Raw genomic sequence first — 21,541 nt, forward strand, 5'->3', positions numbered from 1 at the left:
CCCCTTCTTCCACATCCTCAGTGACATTTGTGGGAGAGTAGGTATAGTCCTGACCATATGATTGCATGGGCTCAAAAAGAACAGGAGAGGTGGTAGAGTCTCTTTTTTTCTTCAGTGGAATTCTATAATGTTCCATAGGCGCTTCAGGCCTGATCTTACGCTTGTAAATGGTGAGTCAACCCGATTCGGAGTCGATGTAGAGCTTCGACCGGTTGTCGTGGGACGGTGGTTGGAACACAACGTCCTCTGACCGAGGCTGAGTGGTTGCGGCAACCGACGTCGACTTGGAAGAGTCGGTAGCCAGTGTATGTTGAACAGGTTTAGGCCGTGCTGTTGGGGGTAGACCAAACTTTATTGAGCGCCGTAAGCATCGGCGACGGACTGACTTTCTTCGATGGAGCCGGTGTCTTTGATTCAACCGACTTCGACAGTTCAGTGCGTTTGAGGCTGTGCGTCGATTCGAGCCGCTGCTGCGCAGCAGGAACGCCCTTGGTCTTCGACGCAGATGGGTCTTTCGATCCAACTTTCGGCTTCGGGTCGAAGGCCTTGACCAACAGTGGCTTCTTTGTCTTCGGATCGATGGACTTTTGGCCCTCGGGTCCTTCGGAAGAGCCGCCATCTTTGGAGCTGGGAGTCGACGTCGACGGGAGCGTGACGTGTTTTACAGCAGACACAGGCGTAGTCGATCCGATCTTCGGCTCGACGCCCCCTCTCGATCCCGAGGTGTCGAGCGCACGTTTCGACTTGGAATGTTCCGAAGTCGTCGAGTCGATGTTTTTTTTAACCAGTGTTGGATTCGACTTATTGTCTTTTGGTTTCGGTTTCGATTTCTCCACCGAGTGTGGTCGATCGACCAATGGCTCTTTGGAAATGTTCTTAGTCGGGCCTTGAAGCGGGACTAGAGAACGGTGTTGAAGATCTTGGCTAAGGCCTTCCGGCGATGCCGCGACCTGAGCCGTGGAAGAGTCTTTATGAGGCCCCGCTACTGCGGTTGGGCCTAGCTCCTCGCTTGAGTCGTCATCGACGGCTCCGATAGGTTGTACGTCGTCTCCTACCTCGACGATGTCTTCATCATGGACGTAGAGTTCTTCCTCGTCCTTGTTGTAGATGGAGTCTTGCTCCGACGCAGGATCAGAGTGCTCCGGATCCTCTTGTACATGTTCTTAGTCGTCACCACTGAAGATGTTCTCCGGGTCCGGTGCCGACTCTCGCGCCGACTGTCGTGCTGCGCGTCGAAGACGGAGAGTTTTCTTCGAACTGAATTTCGAACAGGCCATGCAGCTGTCTTCGTCGTGGTCCGGTGAGAGACATGTGTTGCACACTGGGTGCACGTCGATGTGGGGATATTTAGAGTTGCAGACGGGGCAGCGCTTGAACGGACTCCGTTCCATCGTCGATCGTCGAGGTGCCTTTGGTGTCGAAAGGTCAAAAAGTCTTTCGAAGTCTAGTTCAAAGAACTGGAAAGGTTAAAGGCACCGAACGAAAGACAATACCGACGCCCCTAAGGCCTTTTGGCCTCGAAAAAGAATAACTGATATATATTCCAAACTTGAGTTAAGAAGTACATCCGAACCCAATGGCGGAAAAAAACAATCTGAGCATGGAGGGGATGCCCATGCGCACTGTAGTCCAGGGGAGGAGCCACCTATCTTGTGATACTTCGAAGACTCTTCCAGGACAACAATGTGCAATCATCCGGACCAAACACTAGGCGGCGATTAATGCATAGATATAAATTCAGCAGCCCACATGCCTCAAACACTTTGTACCCGGGTGATGGCGACAATGCCATGAGTAAAAATTGCTCACCTGCCTAGAACATATACTCCAGGGGTGTTCTGCTCCTTTCCTGCTGGATGCTGACTCGGCCCAGTGACTTGCCACAGCAGTAGATGCAGACCACTTTATTGGAATGATGCACAATGCCAGAACCAGTAAAAGGCTCCACAAGCCCCCTCCACCTGGTAACAATTAAGCTCCAGGTGCACAATGACTAATAACCCACTCAGACCCCATGGAATAAGATGATCGAGTGACTAATCTGGAGCACCCTGGGATAATGACCAACACCACCCTCACCTGCATTTAGGTAGCTTTTTTATGCATGGTTTATGATTTACCCTGAAAAGCCTGAATGACTGCAGCACCCTTCCCAGGACTCTCCCATGGAGGTAGTGATGCTATTTTTACAGAGGACCTGTACTATCAACTGTCAAGATAATTGGCAAGCCCTTCACACTGTGCTTCTGGGGACCCAGTGACAGGTACTTTATGTAATACCACCAAAGAAACAGACCGAGAAGAGGGTTAATAGCTTCTTTGCCTCTACTTTGTACCACTCAGCAGCCTGTGGTTGTAGTGACCTACTAGTGCCTCCTAATAAGCAGATATACCTACAACTATGGCACTCACCGAAGCGGATATTCTCACCACCCTGCAAAACCGGTATCGCACAGATCCTTTCTATTCAACTAAAGGAGTAGAATCTGACAACCATGAAATCTCTTGAGATGTTGAGGGGTCGGGGTAGGATTAAACCTGAGACACCTCGCAGAAGCCATAGACTGTCTCTCAAGCACAAATAAGATGTGACACCAGGTAGTGGATCAGAACTAAATGAACTAGCACCTAGACTCATCCAATGCAATTGTCAAATGGAACCTCACTCTGGCTATGTCAGCCTGCCCAGGGCAAACATAAAATGTGACATACTGGTGTGGGAACGATGGGGCTCCCATTCTGGCTACAGCCCCTGGGCTGAGCACTTGCTTCCCATGCTCCAGACAGGAGCAGAGCTGCTGTTTAACTCACCACTAATCTCTCCTGCTTGTTCCTCTTTGTGCTGCCATACTTGAATCCCAGGGAGGGACCTCCCGCCGATCTCAACTCTCACAGTGGTTCTACGCTAAGGAAGGAGATCACTTTTCAATGCTGGTTTAAGTCCCCTATACCACAATTACTGCTGTTAAACTATTTGCATCCTACATTAGCTTGTTGATGTGCTAATACATCCACACTATAATGTTTGGTAAATGTGTGTGGTTTAGACCACGTTGCTGCTTTACAAATGTCAGCTAGAGGAATATTACCCAAGAAGGCCATAGATGCTCCTATTTTAGGAGTAGAATGTGCTTTAGGAGGTATAACGTTATGGTGCCTTTAATATAGCATGTTTGGATACATTTAACAATCCATCTGGAAATACCAGATTTAGAGATAGGTTTTCCTTTATGAGGGGGAAGAAAAGCAAGAAATATTTGTTCTGTTTTTGCGAACATCTTTAGTTCTATCAATTTAACACAATAATGCTCTTTTTACATCTAATGTATGTAGTTCTCTTTCTGCTACTTAATCAGGTTGAGGGAAGAAAACAGGTAACAACTGATTGGTTAATATGAAAAGCAGAGACTACTTTTGGAAGGAACTTTGGGTTAGTTTGAAGAACCACTGTCTTTATAGGATTGGAAGAATGGTTCTTCTAAAGTTAGTGCCTGAAGCTCACTAACACATCTTAGTGAAGTGATACAAATCAAGAAAGCAACTTTCCAAGAACAGAACTGCAATGGACAATTGTGAAATGGTTGAAAAGGTGGACCCAGAAGTCTTGTTAGAACAATATTAAGGTTCCGTGCAGGTGGCACTTTTGCTGTTATTGCTCTTTTAAGGCCTTCCATAAAGGCTTTAATCACTGGTAGGTTGAACAGAGATAAGTGTTGTCTGTTTTGAAGATAAGCAGCTACTGCCTCAAGGTGTAGACATAGATGTGTAGGCAAGGCCTGCACTTTGTAGATGCAATAGATAACAAATGAATTGTTGTATAGAAGCATCTAATGGATCAATGGTTTGGTTATTAGATTATATAACAAACCTTTTCCATTTTCCTGCATAGCATGCTCTAGCAGGAGGCTTCTTTATACATTGTCACGTAATCTGGTGGTAAATTTAGGTATCCAAATTATGACTTCAGGAGCCAAATCGCTAGGTTGAGCTCTCTGAGATTTGGATGTCTGATTTCTCCATGGTTCTGAGTAAGACGGTCTGAGATGGGGTGAAGCTTCTGACATGGAACTACTGAGAGTTCTAGAAGTGTGGTGAACCATGGCTGATGAGCCCATGCAGGATCCACTAGAATAAGGGTGAGTGATGTTTTTCTGAGCTTCCGAACCAGAAATGGAAGAAGAGGGAGAGGCGGAAAAGTGTAAGCAAATATCCCTGACCAATTCACCCATACAGCATTTCCTTTGGATAGAGTGTGTGGGAACCTCGAGGCAATGTTTGGGCCTTTTGAGTTCTCTGCTGTTGCAAACAGAACTAGCTATGTAAACCCCATTTTTGAAAGAATGGGAGGAGAACTTGGGGGTGGAGTTCCCACTCATGCACTTGTTGCTGCAACCTGCCGAGGTCAGAATTTTTTTTGTCCGTCCCTGGAAGGTGTTCTGCTATCAATTGGATTTTGTGATGCATTGCCCAATGCCAAATGGTCTGTGAGATGTGTCATAACTGTAGAGAGTGTATGCACCCGCGTACCCCCCTGTTTTAACTGTCATATTGTCCGCCCAGACTAAGACAACTTTTCCTATCAGGTGAGGTGGAAATGCTTTCAGTGCTGGGTGAACAGCTAGAAGCACTAGGTAGTTGATGTGGAGACTTGTGCGTTTGATGTCCCAGAGACCCTGAACTGTTATATTGTAGATGGGCACCCCACCCTGTAAGGGAAGTGTCAGCTGTGAGCACAACTTGAGGAACAGGGTTGATAAAGGGCCGCCCTTTTGACAAGTTTTGTGTGTTCCACCTCTGCGGGTGCGGCCGTCTACCTACACAAGATCTTTTAGCTGACCCTGTGATTGATTTCATTGTTGTGCAAAGCATTCTTGTTTATCGCATGTTTAATCTTGCATTCTGGGTGCATTAGCTAAACCTGTTTTTAGTGTTTAGGATAGCTTCGAGATAGGGTTACATCTGTGTAGATTGAAGATGGGGATTAGGAAGTAAAGTGAGTAAAGCCCCCCACCCTTGGTGTTGTACTGGAACTGGTTCTATAGCTCCTTATGTTAGAAGAGCTTGTACCTCTTGTTTGAACATTTGTTAAGGCTCTAGAGAGTTTGTGAATGTGAGGTGGAATTTTTGGAGGACTGCCAGCCTATCTGCTGCACAGGCTTCAAATGATCCAAAATGCTGCAGCTAGGCTCCTTTTTAATGCCCCAACGCGATCTAGCGCGCGTCAGTACCTACGGGAACTGCACTGGCTTCCGGTAGTACAAAGGGTGCAGTTCAAAGAGATTACTTTGGCCCACAGAGCGCTTCATGGTCTGGGCCCCACCTATCTTAGGAAGCGTTTCGCTTTCTACGTGCCTAAACGCCACCTGCGTTCAGCGGCACAAAGCCGGATGGTGGTCCCTCGCTTCCGCAGAGTCCGATTGGGAGACAAGTCTATTTCGGTCAAAGCGGCGGAAGCTTGGAACTTACTCCCCGCTGATCTCCAACAGATCTCGGAGTTTCGGATTTTTAAGAAGCAGCAAAAAACGCACCTCTTCAGCATGATTTACTAACTCCCTGCTTCCTCATTTGCTCTTTTCCACGCCAGGACACTCAAGAGTAACAGTGCGCGCTATAAAAACTACTATAACATAACATGACTGTAGTGCCCCCACAGATTTTGCTACTTCTGTATCTTTCTTCATTTTTTCAAGTGATTCATCCACTTGCGGACCAAAGAGATGTTCCTTATCAAAGAGGGCATTTAGTATTGGTTGTTGTACTTCTGGTTTAAAACCAGAGATTCTTAACCATGCATGTCCTCCGAAGAGAATACTGGTATTGAATCCTCAGGCTGCAGCATCTAACGCACACCTAATAGAGGAATTAGAAATGTGTTTTCTTGTACTAGTTCCTGCCCTCTTTTTCTGTGTTCTTCTGGGAGATATTGGCGTAAGTCTTCCATTTTGTCCCAGTAGGCCCTACCAAATCTAGCCAAAAGACCTTGCGTATTGGCTTTACGCCAGTGTTTGGATGATCGTGCAGCCACTCTTTTGCCTGAGGATTCTATTAAATTGGACTCTTTGTACGCAGGTGGTGCATCCCCTGTAGTTTGTGAAATTGCTCTTTTACAAACATTGGACACAACCAAGGAATCTAAAGGAAGCTGGCTCTAAATAAAAATCGGGTCAGATGGTGGGGGGGGTTATACTTTTTATTCATTCTAGGTGTTATAATACGTCCTCGCAATGCCTCATCATACCTTTTGAGATAGGTAATGACTGTGTTGTCCTCTATGTGCTTCCTAATGTTTCAAATAAGAAATCTTCTTGCAAAGATTCCTCATATAAAGTACTTCCATAGTATGCAGCTGGCCTGGCAATTACCTCCCATTGTCATCAGGAGGGGAAGGTTTAGCAGGGTATAGATCTGGATCGGTACCGGTAAGAGGATCTATAATGTAATCATCCCATGGAACTGGTGGTGGTTGTCCACAAGTGTCATCCCATCCCCTGTATCAGGATCTGTATGTGGAGAGGGTCTGCTGGTGGTACAATAGGTACTGGTGAAGAAGGTGGAGGGGTAGGAGAAAAGGGATAAAGAGGTCTAGTAGCCATGTCCCTTTTAAGAGGGATTTTGTATTGAGTGTATCTTTCTTTTGGAGGATGGTATCACTGGTTTTGCTGTAATATGTCCAGTGTCTGGATTTATATACAGTTTTTTGGTCTAGATCCAGCTTCTGTTGCATGGTTTCCAAATTTTGTTCTGGAGGCTTTTGAAGCGCATCTTTTTGTTTTGGTGGTGAAATGGTCGGTACAGAGCTGTACCGGTGGGTGAATGGCTGTACGGGTGGGTGAATGGCTGTACGGGTGGGTGAGTGGCTGTATAGGTGGGTGGGTGGGTGTGTGAGCGGCTGTATGGCTGTATAAATGGGTATGCAAGTAGCTGGGTGGGTGAGTGGCTGTCTAAGCGGCTGTACTGGTGAATTACTGAATGTGTATGTGGTTTCCAGGGTGACTGAGCGGCTGTTTAAGTGGGTTTTTGGTTTAATGAGTTGGTGTGCGAGTGGCTGTATTGGAGATTGTGTGTGTGAATGGCTGTATGGTAGGGTGACCAGAATTTTAAAGCCAAAAACCGGGACATTTCACAAAAATAAAAAAAGGAATACAATTTTACTTCAAGAGAGTCGCGGTTCCACTGTAATCAGGCGTTGTAGCACGCTGGGGGGACATTCGGTCACCCCAGCGGGGACCCGATGATGAAGCATGTCACCAACTAGTGGTGAGTGAGGGTCCTTAACAAACAAGGCGACTTTTTTGTTTTCGTTTTGTTTGGAACATAAGGTGAGTTTCAGGCCTTCTTTTGTTTCTCTCCTGTGATACAGGAGTCACTTGGGCACACTAAGGGAGACAGTCTGTCTTTTTCCTGCTGGATACTAGGATGTATGTGTGAGTCTTGACCACACTTGCGACACCAAGCGGGACAATATCACTTTTATCTCAGTCACTCCTTTGTTGTTAATTAATTACAAAGAAACTGCACCTGCCCCTTTATCCAAAAAGAGTCAAAAGTTTTGATGAAATATCTACCCAAGTGGAGTACTTTCTACTGGTTAATTACTAAGTGCTACCTCCTTTGGTAAATGTCCAGTACATATTCTACACCACAGCTGCAGAATGGAGCACAAGGAAATGTCACTAGATGTGGAAAATGACTAAATTCGGTATACATAAGCGGCGTTCATTTATGTTCACCACAGCCACTGTTGAAAGTAGAGCGACAACCATGAAAACAGTAGCCACGCCATCTTGTCCCTTTTAGGCCCCATCGCGAAAGTAGGTGGCAGCCATTTTTGTGTCACGACCTCTCTGCCCACTGCCAATAGCCTGCGCTCCTCTCCCCCTCACACCACAGCCTCGCAAGCATTCCCCCGCGCCCAGACAGCCCCCGGTTTCTCCTGCTTGGGCCATAAGCGAACCTCTAGCGCGACCCTGTCTCCAAGCCACATCCCGTGCTGAACCCCCTCGCTCTTTCATCTCATTCAAAGAACAGGCCCCCTTTTTGATAACCTCTTCCTCCCTGCCCGATTGTCCAGCCCGATCCCAGGCCATCACCTAGCCCGACAGATGCAGTTTATTGCCCCCTACAGTAGGACCTCGCCTCACATCAAAGGAGCGGTGGTTAATCAATACCCTCACACCTCCAGATCCGACCGATTGCCCACTTTCCCGTTCCCAGCAGAATGTCCAGCTGCGCGACAACCACCACATGCTGAGGTTGAGGTGGGAACTCTACTGTAAATATGTGTGGGAACGGGGGTGAAGCGGGGATTCCGAGGATGTCTTTCCGTACATCAAGTATTGACAAGAATGTGTTTCATGTAATAAAGCAATAAACCTGTGTATAAGAGGCCAGGCCTCAAGGATGCGTTTAGAGCACCTCGAGAAGATACCCTGTTGTCTGATTTGACGTGTTCTGCTCCGTCGGAATAAACTCCTGTTTCCTGCCTTCTGTCTCCAGCGCCTGCCTCTTTGTTTGGTAATCTCGAATGGTATGAGAGGCGGCTAACGCCGGGCAAATACTGAAGGGTTCTTGGTCGAATTCGGCCCTACCTTTCGACATAGAGACCTTATGTGCGTTTTGGCAATGTGGTTGTTCATTGTGCGTCTTTATCCAACATTTTTGATAAAATGAATCTTCCTATACAGAAGTTGACGATAGTGCAAAGAGGTAAATCTCCTCCAAACGAGGATCCTTCCTCTTAACTATATGAAGTAAGTGCTTTGTTTGTTTGGTGGAGATGTCCACCTACCCTTCAGCATCAAACATGCGTCACCAAGTTCAGCGGGAAACAGCGCTGGGGGGAGGGCCTTTTGATAAGCTGCCCATCATCCTGGATAAAGACGGAAGACTATAGCATACTACTAAGGTGGACCGGACGAGGCCAAACAGGCAGAGCTCCAGGTCATTTTGCACATTTGTATACTCGTAGACATTTAAAGGGAGAACCAGGGACTCTGTTCTCACCAGGTAAGGACAAAAAAAGAACCCACTTGTCCCATTCATTACATTTGCTCCAATAGATCGACAATGTATACACCTCCACAAAGCATTTCAGATTGTCTTTCAATGTGGAATTGCCAAGAAAACACCCTTGCTTTGCCTTTATCAAACCCAGATGGTCAATATAATTTGTCCTTTACAGAGGTGGATCTTCAATTGTTATGTTATGTTAAATTATCTTGTATAGCGCTCAGCTGCCCTAGCAAAGGGGCGTCCCGGCGCTGTTTGGCAGATAGCAGCAACTGTGAGGGATTCACCATGGCAGACTTCCAGAGAAGATTAGTTACGGGGAAAGAGATAGGTTTTAATTGCTTTTCTGAAGTCTAACAGGCCTTCCAAATCGCGGATGTGGACTGGTAGAGTGTTCCACAGTTTTGCTGCTAAAAAAATGGAAAGAACGTCCACCCGCTCAGCAGCACTAAATCCAAGGTACTATGACCAGGTGTTGGCCTGCTGAGCGGAAGGCACGAGTAGGAACATACAAGGTCAGCAGGTTACCAAGCATTTTAGGGGTAGCCAATCTTAAGATTTTAAAGGAAATGCACATGGTCTTAAACTGAATTCGCTGAGCCACCGGGAGCCAATGAAGCCTCCGTATGGTCTCAGAGATGGAACTAAATCGAGGGAGGCCTACAAAGGCTCTAGCAGCCGCATTTTGAATGCACTGAAATCGAAAAATTTCTGCTTGATTTGCACCTAACAGCAAAGAACAGGCATAGTCCAATCTGGACAGCACCGTTGACTGGACAAATAGCTGTCTCGTGGCTGGATCAAAGAATTTAAGAATCGGTTTGAGACTGCGCAGGATGCCAAAGCAGGTGGCGGCAACTTTTTTAGTGTGGGTACCAAAGCTAAGAGATGAGTCAAACCAGACCCCCAAGTTTTTAATTTCGGTTTTAGGTACAGGAGCTTTACCCAGGGCGTTGGGCCACCAATGATCTCCCCATAGGTGGATGTTATTTCCGACCAATAACACCTCTGTCTTATTGGTATTCAGCTGCAAATAGTTAGCTGTCATCCAATCTGCCACAGCTGTCAGGCCGGCTTTAAATCTAACAGGGTCAGGGGTCGTTCCTTCCGTCAGGGCAACCACTAGCTGCGTGTTGTCAGCTTATGAGACGATGGAGAGGTCCCATTCTTTGGCGACAGCAGCCAGTGGCTTGACGTAGAGATTGAACAAAGTGGGGCTCAATGCCGACCCCTGGGGGACGCCTTGCTCAATAGCAAGAGCTCGAGATAGATGGGGAGGGGTGGAAACACAAAATGACCTCTCAGTTAGAAAGGATCTAAACCATGCAAGGGCCATATCCGTGATTCCTACCTCCTAAAGCCAGTGGAGCAAAATCTGATGGGATACAGTGTCAAAGGCGGAACTGATCTCCAATAGGATCAGTGCCGCCGTTTGGTCATGATCAAGGATGGATCGAAGATGCTCCGTCACGGCCAGGGGAGCAGTCTTGGTACTATGACCGGCGTGGAACCCATGTTGTGTGTCGTCCAGAATGTTATTGGCATACAATATTTTGGTAAGTATAGTATTAACATGAGATTCAGCGATCTGCGCAGCCCAGGGAAGGAGAGAGATAGGCCTGAAGTTTTCAGGCTTCAGGGGGTCTAAGTTAGGCTTTTTTAGTATAGGAGAGACCCATGCTTGTTTCCATTTAGCTGGAAGAGTAGCCGATGAGAAGGAGGTGTTAATTAGATGATGTAACGGGGCGAAACAAAACCGTGAAGAATCTCTAAACTGGGCAGGTTTAAGTGGATCAGCCGGAGAGCCTGATTTGATTTGCACGGTTAGTTTATTAAAATCTTCCCAAGAGATTTCCGGGATAGCCATCAGTTGGGAAGCTAAAATAGGCCTCCTAGGGGAAGCTGAGCCAGACATATTCCTAGGGGGAGAAGGATTGATAAATGGCTCGAATTTTCTCCACAAAAAACGAGGCCAAGTTCTCACAATGGGCTTCTGACGTAGGAATGAGTGTTGGAGATTTTTTGGTGCTGAGCTCTTTAAGAATTTTAAAAATGACTTTCGAAGGTTGGAGCTTAGTTTTATCTCAGAAGCATAGTACTCTGCTCGTGTCCTGCATATAGCTCTGTGATATGCTTTAAGCTCCGTTAAGTAGTACACTTTTTTCCCAGGAGAATATTCTTTCCTCCACTCCCGTTCATATCTTTTACAGCGCTTTTTTAGGGCCACCAAAGTGTCATTATACCAGGGATTAGCGTCCTGAGTGCGCCCTTTAATCCAAGTAGCTGGTATGAGTGAATCAAGTGCCCGGATGATCCAAGCAGAAAAAGAATCAAAACCTGTCTCAACATTATTAAACGAACCTAAAGGGTCTGACCCCAGAAGTGCGTGAAAGTCTTCTAGTCGGAGCTTGCGCCATGGTCTTTTAAGTGCGGAGCGTTAAATATTGCAGGGTGTGGATGAAGGGATAGGAAAAATCATTTCAACTAGAAGATGGTCGGACCAGGCTATAGGAGTAGGCGCAGTCGTGGTGGCCATCTCAATATTGGTAAAAATCGGATCTAACAGATGACCTCCTATATGTGTGGGGTTCTTGACTATTTAAAAGAGCTGAAAAGCAGCTAGTCAGCATTCAAAGTGCGAATAGTCGGGTCCAGCTCCAAGTCAAAGTGGAGATTAAGATCGCCAATGACGCTAAAGTTTGCTGATCCCACGGCAAATGCTCCTACTATCTCTAGGAGGGTATTATTAAAACCAGAAGCAGGTCCAGGAGGTCTACATATTAAAAGCCCTGAAAAAGTCAAATGAGTATCCACGGAGATACTATAGTGTGCACATTCCCCACCCTCCATATTAACTTTCTCAAGGAGGCAGCAGTAGGTAGACCTCGTAATTGCAGCAATGCCACCTCCTCGGGTGGCTCTGTTCACCAAGGAAATCGAATATCCAGGGGGTAGTGCCAAGTTCGTTATGGCTGTCATGTCATCACTCAGCCATGTCTCCGTCAGAAAAAGAACATCAGGAGATTTGTCAGTGATGAGGTCGAATATTTCCGCGTGGTGCTTAACTAATGAACATACATTCAGCTGTAATATCTTTAACCGCTGTTGCGGGGGTACTTTAAAAGAGGCCAATGTAGTGGTAGGTTCAGACAGAGCGAACAGACCACACGAGCACATTAATGGACCACTCAAGGGATGGAGAGGGGCCTTACTGCTATGAAAATTTGAAGGGCGCAGATTGAACAATTCCTCTCTAGAGTAGAAACCACCATCCAGCAGATATTGGCCAGCGTGCCAGGCGAGGCGACAAACTGGCGCTGACGGGCTTACCTTTGGCGCGCTGCCGGCGCATCCGCTGCGCTCCCGCGCCATGCTGGAACCAAATAGTAGGCAGGAGGCGTGTAGTAACTAGAGCGCCGACCAAAATGGCGCGCTCCCGGAAGTGTGTCTATTCCGGTCAAATCTCTTGCCTATGCCCTCCACAACAATCAGCCACAGGGCTGCGGTGAACCGGGGCGCAAGAGTAACAGAGGAATCAGGTAAGGTGTTCAGGGTTATTCACACAGTTGTTTTTAAAAGAATAAAACAAAAACTGGAACTTCCCTCCACCCGCTGTATTAGGTAAAAATGACGAATTAGGCCGTAGCAACACTTCCCTTCACAGCAAGATCAAAAGATCTGCAACAAAACCTGCTATGTTTATAGATGTAATTGTTTCCCGATGAGGTTTAATTTCTGTAAAAGTGTAGCAGGTCCTCATGCCAGCTCCCCCTGCGGAAGTTCTCCTGTCCAGCTGGTCTTCAGTCCCCTATCCTCTGCTGCCGGTCTACCTGATGCCCTCTGTTTGTGGCTCCTCTGCTCGCTTCATGCTCTGTTTTACTCTTTCTGCTCATTCTTCTGCCCAATGTTTTGCCTTCACTGCTCGTTTTTCTGCTATTATGCCGTTCTCTGTTGTGTTTTACCTTTTGTGCTAGTTTTTTTGCCGTCTGTTTTCTTTCCTGCTTGTTTTTCTGCCCTCCATTTTGCCTTGAGCTTGTTTTTCTGCCCTGTTTTGCCTTTATCTGCTTGTTTATATGCCCTGTTTTGCCTTTCCTGCTAGTTTTTCTGCTCTGTTGATTTTTTCAGCTAGTTTTCTGTCCTCCGATTTGCCTTTTTCTGTTTTTGTGCCCTCGGTTTTGCCTTTCATACTAATTTTTTTGCCCTCAGTTGTGCCTCATCTGCTAATTTTTCTGCCCTGTGTTTTGCCTTTTGTGCTTGTTTTTCTGCCCTCCGTTTTGCCTTTTCTGCTGGTTTTTCAGCCATCTGTTTTGCCTTTTCTGCATGTTTTTTTGCCCTCTGGCCTTTTCTGTTCATTTTTCTGCCCTCTGTTTGGCCCTCTTCTGCTCCATTTTGCCTTTTCTACTGGTGTTTTTGCCCTATTTTGCCTTTTCTGCTCATTTTTCTTCCCTGTTTTGCCCAGTTCTGCAATGGGGAAGGGGGCTGCATGCCCCCACTCCCCGGGACTATTTCGGCCCTAGGAACCCATATCGGGGCCTGGGCAAATTTCAATGGGGGAGGAGGGCCACATAGCACCCCTCCCCGGGACGATTTCGGCCTTGGGTATTCCATCCCCTGGGGCTTCGCCACATCTACCTGGGTGCCCTGGCCCCACCCAGGGCCGCCAGTGTGCATCATTGGGGACCGCAAAGGAAACCTCAAGGCCCCTGATGTCCAAGTCGGCTCCCCACCTTCTGCTAACTATGCAGCTCCCTGCGTGTGGGAGCAATGGCTTCATCTGTTTCCCTCCCGGCATCACTGCGGGCAGGGAAATAGACGAAAACTCTACTCCCAGCAAGCGGGAACAGTTTGACAGCTCCTACTTGCAAGGAACGGAGTTAGTGTTTCCTTTAGCTTGGCCGGAGCTGTGACAGCACCCGCCACGCAAAATCAAACAGTTATCTTCCGAGGCTGGGCACTTCAGAAGATAGCAGGAGCCGGCCTTGAGGGGTGACAGTCCCTCCAGAGGGTCCCTATGGGCTGCAGCATGTATTATGCCATCCAAAGAGACCCCACAAAAACTGCAACCAGACTGCCACTGCAGGATGCGTAAAGGGGCACAAGCCCTTCTGAAAACACGACTTTGCGCACTTGTGTGTAATGCCCAAATACACTGCATGTCTTATATGCAACTCAGCCCTACAGCAAGCCTTAGAGCCTTAAGGCAGGGTGCATTATGATACATGTGAGGGCATATCTGCATGAGCAGGTACACCCCATGATACCTAGTACCATTACTAGAACATTGCAAGTGATCAGGCAGCCATGTTAAGGGTATGGATTGGGCACTGGGCATTACAAGTTATCCAGCTACATAATGACTGCACTGGAAATAATGGTGTTTGCTATCAAACACCTCGTCTCAATAATCTATACGGATGCCAGTATCAAAATGTGTGGATTTTTTGTATCCCAATCAAGTATCCGGTTTAATTCTGCAGTTTGTCAATGTTTTAGTGCTATCCCACACCACTCCAACATGGAGCCGAGTGCAATACAACACATGCTCCCGCTTTGGCATGCCGGAAAACATAGCGTCTTATTTAACTTCACTGGCTCAGACCGTTCGCGTCAGGGCGGCTTTGAGAGAATGCTATGAAAGTTTGTGGATACTTTGTATTCAAAGAGGTAAGTGGCTTCTATTCTGCCGGCGTACTGTTTCTTTTCTCTGAACGCTATTAAGAAAATGATGTTACCTGATACATCGGCAACATTATGTATTTTTTACAGGGCCTTTTGATGATTAAGTCACATGATCCTTCTATCTTGTGCAGATTAGTTCTGCTTTGATGAGTAATTGTACTCTGTGTGTTTCTCATTTGTCCGTTTTAATACAGGCAACACTTCGTGATAAGCCATGTTTTGCTCTTTACCTTAGCGCGTAACGTCATTTGAAACGGAGTTTCAGGGCGATCTTCCAATACTTTGCCTGTTCACATTTGGAGAGGAGCATTTTTGGAATACTTATAGAAGAGGTAGTGCCAATCTTTCATTTTCACAATAGTGATGATATTTCCAATCCTTGTAGTGAGGTTCTCCTACAGAAGAGGAGCCGGCTGGCCATCACTGTTTTTTCGCAATCAATTAATTCCTACCCTGGCTGTTGCTGGAACTCAGGAGAGTTGCGCCAGCAGAGGCAGAGAGACTGTATATATTTATACATATAAATATAATGCACACACTTTTGTGAGTAGTTTTTAATGACTATAATTTCCCATTTGTCCTAAAGGTTGCTCCCCTCTCAGCACTCTGTCCTGATGAAGGCCCACACAAGGCTCTAACTCCACAAGCACTTTCTTTGGGCACTCTGCTGCACTTATTGGAGAAACCGATGCGCAAATAAATTTCTATATGTATATTAATGTTTCTTAAATATAATGTATTCTTGTGTTGCATTTGAGTGTATTGTTTTTGTGTAATATAGTTTCCCTTTTTTTTAATGTTCTCTTCCCTCTACTGATACAGTATTTATATTTTCTCTGTTGGCTGTTTAGGTTTAATTCTTCTACCACAGGTTAGGTTTATCAATTAAGCCATCCCTTAACAGCCGTGTGGACCATCTGTTGTCTGTATTGTTTTGTACCTAGCTCCTACGACTTTATGGGTGACCCCATTATTATGTGACACTTACAGGCTAGGTACACACCTAAGTTAGGCCAACCTGAAGTTAACAGGAGAGGAAGGGTTTCACCATTTTGAATTTGGTGAAACTAGGAACTCTGGGTAAGGAATATGCCTTCTCTCCACAGGAAGTGATCATATAGGTGATGATGTCACCCCAGGGGTAAGTAGCCAATTGCCTAATGCCCTACACTCCCCTAAACACCCCTTAATTCAGTACTTAGGGCCCCCCCCCCCCCGACTAAGAACTCAGATTCGTCCACTGGTAACAGAGAGGAGGACAAAGAGCAGCCAAAGTCATGGGAACAGAGGTCCTGCACCTAGATTGGAGCCAAGCCCTGCCTGGCTGTTTGCACCATGGCAACCATAAAGACAGGCTCGTCCAGAGGATGACCAGGCTCCCCAAACCTTTGGAGGACTGTTCTCCCCTTCAACAACCATGCAGCATCTCTCTTGGGGTAGAAGAGCCATATCCCTGCATCTGTAGGAACGGACCACATCTACCCGGTACTTCATCTTGCCAGCTATCGGGCCCACCGAGGGAGCAACTTTCTAGGAAGAGGTTGTAGTGAATCCAGGAGGACAAGCCCTGTCACTCTCACTAAGCCTTGAATGCGGACCCCTCCAGCAGCCTCTCAATACCAATTCCCTGGGTACCAGAGCCCTTGCATCTAACAAGGCTTGTTTTGTGTCCAGTCTGGACACCACAGACACCAACCTGCCGTCGAGGGACTTCAGGATCCACAAGGCCTTCGTTGAAAGGCACTGCTGCCCTGTTTTCGCTCCCTCTCCAGGGGTCACCAAGGCCAAGTGAGAGTCTTTAAATACAGTGACCTGCCATACAAAAACACCTTTGCACCCGAGCCCCTCATCCCGGGTTCACATAAACCGACTGTGTCCTTGTGCTCCAGAGACCCTCAAGAGCCGGGCTCCCCTTTGGGTTCTGCCAGACTTGTCCCCAAGTACCCACTTGCAGCCTTTCTTTTGCAGGTACTTCTTCCATAGACTTTAATGCATAGCGCTCGAAGTTACTAACGCAACCAGCACCTCTGCACCCAGACTCACCAGGGCAGGTAAAACCGAACTGCTGGTGGTTTCTTGGACCTTGGCTCCTAAGCACCTCAAGTCCTAGAAAGCGCAGTGCAAGATGTTTGCAAGTATATATCGGTGCAGTATGTGTTACTCCCTTAGCATAACATTACTGCATTTGAGGCTCATTCCTCAAAACAGTTATTCGACTATATTCTCTATGTCTACAAAAATCTATAACTCTCAAAGTACTTACCTGATTCTGACAATCTTGGTGTCTAAAATTATGTAAAAATATGTGTAGTTTTCTAAATTGGTCTTGGATTTTCTTCTTGAGTGTGTTTCTCATTCATTGACTGTGTGTGCAGCAAACGCTTAACCCTGCCTCTGATAAGCCTAAGCTGCTCGACCACACTGCTACAAGTAGAGAGCTTGGGATCATTAATTTAAGCTCTGTAAACCAATAAGGGTCGTTTGTTCTTTCTGCATGGTGTGCCCGCACATTAGCATTACCACATAAAAAGGCCAGCTTCGTACATGGAGAGGTCCATGCCCACCTCAGGCATACAGTTAAAGGTATTGGCTCACACAAACACAGGATCTCCATGTGAGTAAATAAGGGCGGAACAGGGCAAAGGTTAGAACTTCAGCCTACGGTCAATAAATTGCTGCCAGGGAGACCGGGGGCCCTGTTTAAGACACTCTCCATGACACATACCTACTCTGCGGGTCAGCCCTCCTAAAATTTGTGACAAAAGGAACCCCGGGTGCTATATATGCAAGGACTTCTCTAGCCTAATTAGACTAATTAGTGCCTACCAAAATCCCTCTGCAGCCTGGTCAACTCCGCAGTAGTCAAGTGTATCTCCAGCAGGCATGTCAAGTGAATACAGTGTTGCATCAAGTAAGCGTGAATCAGAACTACTCAAACACGCAAACTCCCCATTCCAGGCAGAGGGTCAGCACTTCTCCCTGCAAAATGAAAAAGCGCAGCAAAACCGTGAAGTAACTCAGTCAAGTCAGAAAGTACATGAGGGCAGAATTAGCAGTAGTCATGAGTAGCAGAGCTGTCCACATGCTGCCCACATGCTGCCCCTAAGGCACAAGTGTAATCACATTCTCCCCACAGCTCCAGGCTAAGGTACCTCACTGTGGTTGACAGCCCCATTCACGCCAGTCCAACAATCTTGCCAAGGTTGACCAGGACCATGACAGCAGTCCCTTTAAGCTACTGTAATCAGATTAACAATCTGCAGTCATTGATTTGATTTCTAGGCAATGTCTGAGAGCAGGCACAGCATCTTCGATAGCTTAATTCGCCCTGGATTGGACAGCCTGGTCATCATGAGGTGATCCAGACATGGAACTGCAATGCAAACCAAGTTTCTCTATCACTTATGCATGCTCTTAGACTACCTGCTCCGTGGTGGGGCATCCTTTGAGCCTTCTCACTAATCTTACCCTTTGTTTCACAGTTCACCATTCTCCATCAGGCAACAGTCCAATCTGTCAGCATTGTTACGCCTTTTAACTCCAACCATAACCAGGTGTCTGCCAGGTAATAAAATACTTAGTGAGGTCTCTCTCTCCAGGACGGCCTGGGACTCTGTAAATGCGTTCAATTGAGAAAAAGGTCAACTGCTTGCCAGCTAGTACCATCTGTGCCATCCATCCCTTTAGGTAGAGGTCCATACTCAACCCCTTCACCTTTTACGGCAGTCCAACAATGGACTCATTATTACTGTGTGATCGCCCTTCGGCGTCACGCACCTTTAGTTTCAGATATCGAACTTCATCCTGAAAGACCTTTAGTTGCTCCTGAATATTCTGCACAGAGGGTTCTATCGCAACAATTGCAGATTCATTGGTGGCTACATGCTCCGACGGCTTTCAATGATCTGCTCGCAGTAGCCCCACTTGCAGGGCTACCACGTCTATCTTGGGTTCTAAGGTGGATTTAACCTCCAGAATCGCCTGCAAGATGGCCCCTAATTTGCTTGAGTACTCTTTGAGTGTTGCAGTGACTGCTTCAGTCGCAGCCTGTCTGTGTTTCAGTGCGCTATCCTGTGAGTTCATATCCACTCAATTGCTTCACCTGGCCCTTGGATTTGCCCCTTACCGACAGCTCCCGGTACAAGGTATCTTTCAAATTAATTACTCCATAGTTAAAAATATGAAGTCCAAGGGATCTCTCCACCTCGTCTCGCAATTCCAGCCTGCTGTGTCCACCATGGTGCAAATCTCGGATCATGGAATCCAGGGTAGCAAGAAGTACCAGTGTGAAACAGTTACGGGATAGAAGCAAGTGCAAAAAGAAAATCGGGCATGAGGAATGTACCAGATCAAGGTGTGGACTCACAGTAAGGGACACTGCAAGACTAAGTAGGCAACAGGAGCATATCTCACAGGGCCTAGGGGTAGGGCGTCCTCAAGCGTAATCAGGCCAGCATTGGAGGAACAGCCCTGGTCCCTGTCGTGCCACAAAGAACCCCCGGGAGGGGTCTCGCCATGTATCCTGCAGAAGTTAAATGGATCTCGGGGGTGAGGTGTGGGGGTAGGATCTAACTCCTGCAAGCCAACTAGCATCCGCACCAGCAGAGAGACGGTCGGAATAATCCGGATAGGCGCACACGCCGCCTGCCCGAGTCTTGGGAGGGGGTGGCCACCCACAACCAACCTCGGAGGGAGCGTTCAGAGACTTGTGGCGTAGGAGCGCTCCTCTTCCCATACCCCAGGAGGGGAGTCAGCAGTCAATCCCAGGCAACAGGTAGGCAGTTAAACAGCACTCAAGCCGGCCTCGCAGTCCTATTGAGTCTGCAGTAATAGACATGGTTGCAGACCGACCTAGGTCCCCGCGGCTAGCGCCTGCTCAGGACGATGCTACTTGCCATATCAGCAAGCGTGCGATTTTCTCTGAGCCCTGGGCAGAGGGGCCACCTCAGAAGGGGACGGTCACAGTAAAACCATGCTGCCTGTATCATGAGGCCACTGTGGAGCTGGCCGTTGTGCGATTCACATGTCCACCATTTTAACCACGCCTCAGCAATGGTGGTCTGGGTGGCCCCAATGCCATGAGAGGAGAAAGGAAGAGAGGATTTCTGGTGTGTCACTGTTTCATCAGGGGAACACAATTATGTGATGGTGGAGTGCCTGCAATAGCGAGAGCTGCAGTTGCGAACATCAACCCAAAATAGAGAAATAGGAGAATTTCTTTTTTCAGGCCTAAACAGAAGTCAGAAAACGGCTGAAGAGGACTAATGAGGAGGAATTTGGTGAAGATAGGATGGCCAACATATTTAATGGGCAAAATGATATGAGGATTCTAGATAAAAGTGTGAATAAATTAGACAACACAGAGCAATACTTTAAAAGTGAAGGAAACTCATATGGAACTCATGGATGGTAATGCAAAGAGGGGTAAGTTGGAGTTCTGTACGGCAGATTCGAAGCTGAGAATTGTGCATTTATGCAGTTTAAGGAGGAAGGCGGAATTGACTGATGTTCTAGCAAGGGGTGGCTAGCACCATGCTGCTGCTGGAGAACAAACTTGAGATTTAGCAAAAGATGGTTAAAGCAGCTATCAGAGGTTGTGGTGGGACTACCTGACTTGGCACTCAAGATGCACTTTTCTGAAGTGATGTTCACCTCAAGCCAAACATGAGGTAAAACAAGTATTTGCAATGCAATAGGTCTCGTTTTTACGAGAGTTTGAGCTATTGGCATTGTAAATGACAATGCCTTTTATTTATGTGCTGCTTTTAAAAATTATTTTAGAAAGGCATTGTCATTTACAATGCCATCAGCTTAAACTCTCGCAAATGCGAGACCTATTGTATTGCAAATGCGTTTGTGCTATAAAAATTTAAAAAACGTGTTAGGAGAGAGCTTATCCTGCCTGCAACAGCAGGCAGGACAAAGCTATTTGAGGAAATAATGCTCGGAGGTTGTAATTAAAGCCCACTGAGTAAAAACACACGTAACAGAGGGTGTTGCCATGGGATGTTACAAAATGAGACAATTTGGGACTAAAGAGGGACTACTAAGTCTATTCACCAATCAACAGCCACAGTTTACAGTAGACAACTACACAAGACAATGAAAAATAAGGGCCGAGAGAGGGAGGAGCTTCAAGTCCCTACCTGAATACAGCAAGCCAAGCACATCAGAGCATGCGCGGCCCAGGCTCGACCTAAGGAGCTAACATCTTTCATATGATGCGCTGTATGGTAATGGCATGATCCAATCCTGAAAAAGTGGCCTACTTGGGCTGTGAGTTGCTTTATGAGTAGAAGTGTATTTTACTCTCCATATGGGAGCGCTGGAACTATCTCAGAGGCGACCACTACAAATGGTGCTTGCGGGACTAGTGACCCTGGAAGTCATATTTAGCTGGTGATACAATGCTAAGTTATGGATAGAGCAGGGAAACAAGAACTATTTATTCCATAAGTTAATGAGGTTAATACAACGCTTCATGGATTCTGCCACCTTTGCTATCTGAGTTTGGTCTGCTGCCCACGCCTGCTTGGGAACCACTCCACTGGAGGTATGAAATGGGAGAATGTGCCCCTAGTTTCAAGATGTCATTGCCAGAGCAGTACACAGCTTTCTGATTCAGTCTCTTTTCTATTCCCATTGACTGCATCCCCTGTCCTTCTCCCTCTTAGGTTACCCATTTACTTTATTGTTTCTGCAGGCATGCCATTAACTTATTCTTATAGCTTACTACATACCACACTTCTGCCATTCCGAATCACCGCAAATACCAGTTGTTACTCCTAACCACTCATAGCACTCATCATAGCTACCTGAGGAGTATGGATGGCTGATTACCTATGACAAGATT

At 46.8% G+C, this 21,541-nt stretch overlaps 1 protein-coding gene across 2 annotated transcripts in view; it reads right to left on the bottom strand.

The window, feature by feature from the left end:
• LOC144773229 (E3 SUMO-protein ligase RanBP2-like) overlaps window positions 1-21,541 on the bottom strand; it is an 827,846-nt gene that overhangs the window by 487,594 nt on the left and 318,711 nt on the right. The window lies entirely within an intron of this gene.

Source organism: Lissotriton helveticus, chromosome 8 (genome assembly GCF_964261635.1).
Source record: "Lissotriton helveticus chromosome 8, aLisHel1.1, whole genome shotgun sequence".
Classification (NCBI taxonomy): Eukaryota; Metazoa; Chordata; class Amphibia; order Caudata; family Salamandridae; genus Lissotriton; species Lissotriton helveticus.